The following is a 6767-nucleotide window of genomic DNA, read 5'->3' as shown; positions in this document are numbered from 1 at the left end:
CAAATCCTGCCAGGTCCCAGAGGAGGACCACACACAGGGGAAGGGAGAACACAGTCTCAGTCCCCAAGGAACCTCCCCGCTGCTTGGAGAAACAGGAAGCACCTAGACCCCAGGACAGTGCATAACTCCAGCTAAATATGGAGTGCCTTTGGCAGCATGGTGGGCAACAGCCCAGGCCCAGCTATCAGAAAGGCTCCAGGAACCCTCTAGGGAACAGGAGCCAGGGCCAGAGGTGGGGATGGGCACCAGATGTGATGAGGACTGACCTGGGACCAGTGAGGAAGGGGTGGGGAGCCTCATCTTCCACATCTATGTTTTCTCTACTAGGACCTTAGTACCAGGCTGGCACCTGTAGTAGAAGGGCCATGCATTCTGGAGTCAGACTGCCAGGGCTCAATCCAGGCTCTACCTTTTTTCAACTGTGTGACATTTTGACCTCAGCGTGGAGGACGCAGGTAGAGTTAGAAGCTGGCATCCATCTCCCATCTCTTCTGGTCCTTCTTTGGAGAAACATTCCTCCTGTCTTCCTTTTCAGCTCATTGGAACAGGTGAGGAGGCTGCAGCCATGGGGCCTGTGACCAGACCCACCAATCAGCACTAAATCTTCCTGGGCAGGGCCTTTTATCTGTGTGGTCGTGTGACCACCAACTGTCTAATTAGAGTAAGTCCTGGGACCTGTGTCGCAATTACTAAGAAGAGACCCTTTTCTACTGACCTGGAATTTGGGATGTTATGAACCTGGAGCTGCAGAAGACCACTCATGGCAGAGTGGAAGGATTCAGTCTTTATGATGTTTTTGAGCCTCCTTCAGTTTCCCCCGAGCCAGTAAATTCTCTTCTTGGCATAAACCAGTTTGAGTCAGGCTTTCTGTCATTTGCATCAGAAAGAGTCTGAAATTTCCATGGTGAACTTTCTTAACCTCTTTATAAATTTCAGTTTCCTCATCTACAAAAAGGGGATGATGATAATAGCATTTTTCAGGAGAAAGGAAGGGTTGTTCTAGGATGATTAAAAGAATTGGACAGGGTCCAACACTTCACATAGAGCTTGACATATGTCAGACATTCAAAAAACATCAACTTTTAGGTGCTCTGTGTTTGTTAATGAATCCGGCCCCAGGAGGTGAACTGCAAGGGCATCTGGGAAAAAGCCTCTTCCTGTAACTCTGAGGGGTCCCAGGAATCTCTGGGGGTGGTGGTGGTGTGGGGGGCACACTGCAGGGAGGACTGCCTTGTCCATGCAGATCACAGGTGCCACCAAGAAAGACTCTAGTGGGTGTCATGATTAATTTTCCTAGTCCTCACGATCTAATCAAGCCCATTTTACAGGTGAAAGATGTGAGGCTCAGAGATTATGTCCAATCCAATGCTAAATCCAGCACCCACTCTACTGGCTCAGTCCCTCCCTTGGATCACATCAGTGTGGTCCCATGGTGGGGCAGGTCTCAATCCCAACTAGGCTAAATTAAGTGGATCTGTAGTTGTTAAATGAGGGCTTCCGTTAGCAATTCTAGGCAGTTTTGAAAGGTCAAAAAGGCGTTATAAACACCCTCTCCCTTCCTCCCTGAGGGCGGCTCTATCTTTAACCCGTCGTCTCCTGCACAGGGAACTTTCTGGAGAAGGCTCCAGGCGGTTTACCCCCCAGAGAGAGCCTGAGGCAGTTTTGCTAGAGGAAACCACGCAAGCCTCAAGGCTTGGCACTACCCTTCCTTCCGGACAGGCTAGGATGCCTGGGGGTGGGGGTGGGAACGGCACCTCCTACTTCCCTCCAGATAACCGCCAACCGGCCTGATCATTCTCACGCCTGGGAATTGAGCTCACCTTGGTCTTTTCCCACGTAGCCTCCTTGAGCCTCAGTTTCCTCACCTGTAAAATGGCACCCACCTATTTCAGGGTCGTTTTGAGGGCATAACGGTGGGAAAAGTCCCAGGGTGTTCAGCACAAGGATCGGCACAAAGTCATGAGTGTTCAAACCCTCCCCCCAAACAGAGAGAGGGAGGCACCTGTGTGCTGGCGAGGACAGAGAGGACTCGAACCCGGGTCTTTTGTGACTCTAAGCCCAGACCTTTACCTCCAGTAACTTCTGCCTCTTTTACTAGTGAGATCCTCCCCACCCCCTTCCCTAATACTTTTCCTCCTCAGCCTCCCCCCACTCTCCGCCTCCACCTGGCAGACCTTGGGGACCTCCCAGCCGCACCCCCAAGGAGCCAGACCTCCTGGGCCTGAACTGCTGGTAAGAAAAACTGTTTCCTCCCCAGTCCATTCACCCAGCTCCAAGTCTAGCCAGCCCCGCCAGAGGAAAAGGCCAGCGAGATGCTCCGCACCTCCACCCACGACCGTCTCCTGGACACAGCTCCACTGTAGCCAGGACGTCCATGAGAAGTGGGACCATGTGCCCGTGGGTCTTCCTGCCGGATGGGAAGCGAAACCTGTCACCCCCTCTAATGCCCCAGTGGGGTCTCACCCAGTCTGCCTCGGGTTGGTGCCTTCCGACGGCAGAGGCGGTATCTCAACCTCAGTGGCCAATGAAAAGGCTCACGGGGGTGCTTTTAGTTGTCACGGCAACTGTATCTTGCTACCCCCATCCGGCAGAGCCCACTTTTCCAGGGACCAGACAGGTCACAGTCTGCGGCCCCAGTTCTACCTTAGGATGGGGGGGAAGTGTCAAAGTAGAGGGACAGTTAGGGCCCAAACCCTTCACAAATGCTAACAGTGTAGAGTGAACAACACTGATCAGAGAAGGCTTCCTGGAGAAGGAGCTCTATGAGTAGGGTTCTGTTAGAAGGGACAAGGAAACCCAATGTACTGTATTGAAGTGGCCATAGCACTGCAGGGGCAGGGCACAGGGCTGGGCAAATTTAGGTAGAAATGAGTGGAGAAGGTGCTTAGCACGCAGTTTAAGGCTTCCAAGCCGAGACTCACCCAGGACAGGGTGGGGGACCAAGATGAGCAGCCAGCCACAGCCGAACTGTGGGTCTCACAGACCTTCATGCAGGAAGAGAGAACCAAGGGTCACCGAGGCCATTACCTTGCCTCTGGGCAGCTTGCACTCCATCTTCAGTACAGTCAAGTCCAGCCTTGGGCATTCATTAACCTCGTACTCTACCCAGGAAAGAGAAAGGTGACCAGGTTCACTGTCCCCATTTTACAGATGAGAAAACTGTTGCCTGCCTGGTAAAGTATCTCACCCTTGGGCCCTAGGGCCTGGCGTTGGGTCCAAGCAGGGCTCTCCAGGCCTTTAATTCCATGGTGTGGTAGCTTGTCCAAGGAAGCCCCATGCCATAGTTCTGATGCTGTTCACCCTTGCTGATGATACAGGGATGCTGTGGCCACCTGAACCGCATATTTAACAAGTCAGGTGAAACAGCACAGAGAACCTGCCCCTGCCTCTGATGGCTCTGGGGGTGGGGGGGTGCAGTAAGTGCCTCCTTGGTCACTCTGAGAGTGAATCCAGCATCACTCCACACTCCCTTTCTCAAGAAGCCCCCAGTCTAGGATGTAAATTGGTGAAGCCACCATGGAAAATAGTGTGGAGGTTCCTTAAAAAACTAAAAATAGGGCTTCCCTGGTGGTGCAGTGGTTAAGAATCCTCCTGCCAATGCAGGGGACACGGGTTCGAGCCCTGGTCCAGGAAGATCCCACATGCCGCGGAGCAACTAAGCCCGTGCGCCACAACTACTGAACCTGCGCTCTAGAGCCCGTGAGCCACAACTACTGAAGCCCGCGTGGCTAGAGCCCGTGCTCTGCAACAAGAGAAGCCACCACAATGAGAAGCCTGCGCACCACAACGAAGAGTAGCCCCACTAGTCACAACTAGAGAAAGCTTGCACGCAGCAACGAACCCAACGTAGCCAAAAATAAATAAATAAAATAAGTAAATTTTTTTTAAAACCCTAAAAATAGTTACTGTATGATCCAGCAGTCCCACTCCTGGACATATATCTGGAGAAAACTCTAATTTGAAAAGACACATGCACCCTAATGTACACTGCAGCACTATTTACATAGCCAAGACAAGGAAGCAACCTAAATGTCCATTGACAGATGAATGGTTAAAGATGTGGTATACAGACACAAGGGAATACTGCTCAGCCATTAAAAAGAATGAAATAATGCCATTTGCAGCAACATGGATGGACCTAGAGATTATCATACTAAGTGAAGTAAATCAGAAAGACAAATGTCATATGATATCACTTATATGTGGAATCTAAAAAAATGATACAAGTGAACTTATTTACAAAACAAAAACAGACTCACAGACATAGAACTAACAAGTTTAAGGTTACCAAAGGGGAAAGGGTGGGGAGGGATAAATTAGGAGTTTGGGATTAGCAGATACAAACTACTATATATAAAATAAACAACAAGATCCTACTGTATAGCACAGGGAACTGTATTTAATATCCTGTAATAAACCATAGTGGAAAAGAATATGTATATGTATGAATAACTGAATCACTTTGTTGTATATCAGAAACTAACACAACATTGTAAATCAACTATACTTCAATTAAAACGAAAAAGAAGAAGAAGAAGAAGCCCCCAGTCTAACAGGGAGACAGACCTGCAAGGACCGCACAGTGTGAATAAATGCTGCAGGGACAACCTGGACAGAACACAGAGGCCTCACAAGAGAAGGGGTGCCCGAGCCTGCCCAGCAAAGCCAAGGGAGATCTCACAGAGGAGGCAGTCTTTCAGAGGTCACAAGACATGTAGGCCTTTGCCAGGCAGATGAGCAAGGGAAGGGAGTCCCAGGCAGAAGGAACATCTTCAAAGACCTAGAGGCCTGGACAAGCCTGAAGCATGGGGAAACCGCAAGTCAGGAGGACTGCGACAGGACCTAGGCTGTGGAGTGAATGCCCAGGACAGGACTGTGTGCCCTGCAGTTGTCTGTTTCAATACCCTTCTGAACCAGCAGGTACCCACATTTGCTTTTCTCCAAATGGTAGAGTCATACACCCTCCAGAACTACTTCTGAAAATCCCACTTTGAGAAACGCTGGATTAGAAGCTAACCACTGTCAACTACGGCTATACGCCAACAACGTGGATGAAATTCATGGGTATCAGGTTGAGAGAAAGAGGCCAGGGACCAAAGAGTCATTCTATATGACCCACTTATATCAAGTTCAAAGAAGTCAGGATACTGGTTACCTCTGGGGAATATGAAAGGTCTTAAGGAGGGTGTCCAGGGGACAGTAATAATATTGTGTTTCTTGATCTGAGTGTTGGTTTCACAGACGTGTTCTCTTTGTGAAAATTCATCCAGCTCTATACTTCAACTTTGTATATTTTTCTGCATGTAGCTTCTACTTTAAAAAGAAAAAAGACTGCTTTCCATAAACATCAGTGCAAAGGTAGATACCAAAATTTTGTGCTCACATAATCGGCTGTAAGCCCGGCATCCAGATGATATAGAATATGTTTATATTGATTTTTTTTAGATTATTCCAAAATGAAAACACAAACATTTTATTGTCTCATAGAGAGCTCTCAAGCTCCAGAGAACCTATCCATATACATACCCCCGGGGCTTGAAAAACCCCAGCTCAAGAGGAAGCATTACAATGCTCAGTCCTGGGCCTGGGAGATGGAAGATAAATGAGGGGCCTGGAGCCTCTTCCCCGGAGCAAAGGGAGGTGGTGTCCTCTTCCAATAGAATGTCTGGTGCTGGGAGGCTGAGGACCCCCAGGCAGAGGGGACTGTTTCCTCCAAAACCTCTGAGTCTTAGACCCAGCTCCATCACAGCTGAAATGGCTGTGAGAGGCGGGTCTCCCTGGCTTGGCTATGAGCTCCTGGAAGGCAGGGGCTTCTTTCACTCTGTGTCCCTGGTGCCCAGAGAGGGACCTGGCACACAGTGGGTCTCAGAGGACCTTTTTTGCCAGGGCCTCTTTGCCGAACCCCACGTTGCATGTGGAAGAGGGGGATCCGTTTGGGAAGTTGTGGTTTCCCAGTCACTGGCTGAGTTCCACACCGCAGGCTCGCAAACCATGGATGGGCGGTGTTGCAGGAGGGATTCAAGGGTGGGGTTTGAGTTGTCCAATTCCCCCTGGAGGGGAGAGCTGGATGCAGACGGGGCACTGAGCCTTGGGGACCATGAATATGGGCAGGAAATCCTAACCCTGCCTGCCCACCAGCCTTGCTGGAGTTGGTAACAGCCCAGCTCTGGGGGAGACAGACTGTTCCAGAACCCAGAAAGGGCTGCATCTGTGGGCAGGATGCTCAACAGGTGTCTCCTCCTGTCCTCTGGGACACCCCTTCTCAGCCCTCCCCACACTCAGCTACTCTTGCCCACTCTCAAGAACCAGCCTCCTTTCCCCCCTTTGCTGTTTCCACCCAGACAGCATTTCTCAAACCACCTTTATGATTTCTGCCCTAACACTGTGCTACCCAGAGTATCATTTACTTAATAGTTTTTCTTTAAAACAATGTTCAGTTGTTGTTATTGTGATTGTTGTTGTTTTAACTTGCCCTTGTTCTAAGCAATAATATTTGTGAAATCCTGGATTTGATGTGCCAGTTTCATTTTTTTCTAACACACATTAAATTTTAATCTAAAATACTTGTTCTTGGGCTTCCCTGGTGGCGCAGTGGTTGAGAGCCCGCCTGCCGATGCAGGGGACACGGGTTCGTGCCCCGGTCCGGGAAGATCCCACATGCCGCGGAGCGGCTGGGCCCGTGAGCCATGGCCGCTGAGCCTGCGCGTCCGGAGCCTGTGTTCCGCAACGGGAGAGGCCACAGCGGTGAGAGGCCCGCGTACCAAAAA

At 50.1% G+C, this 6767-nt stretch overlaps 1 long non-coding RNA gene across 1 annotated transcript in view; it reads right to left on the bottom strand.

Moving 5' to 3' along the window:
- Window positions 1–958: 958 nt before the first annotated feature.
- The window catches only part of LOC114484572 (uncharacterized), a 12568-nt gene continuing 6759 nt past the window's right edge, over window positions 959–6767 (bottom strand). Inside the window, exon 3 of the long non-coding RNA XR_003677647.2 lies at window positions 959–3101. This is a non-coding gene — a long non-coding RNA (uncharacterized lncRNA). The remainder of the gene's footprint in view (window positions 3102–6767) is intronic.

The sequence above is a fragment of the Physeter macrocephalus genome, chromosome 20 (genome assembly GCF_002837175.3).
Source record: "Physeter macrocephalus isolate SW-GA chromosome 20, ASM283717v5, whole genome shotgun sequence".
In the NCBI taxonomy this organism is placed as follows: domain Eukaryota; kingdom Metazoa; phylum Chordata; class Mammalia; order Artiodactyla; family Physeteridae; genus Physeter; species Physeter macrocephalus.
This window is presented reverse-complemented; position numbering and strand designations above follow the sequence as displayed.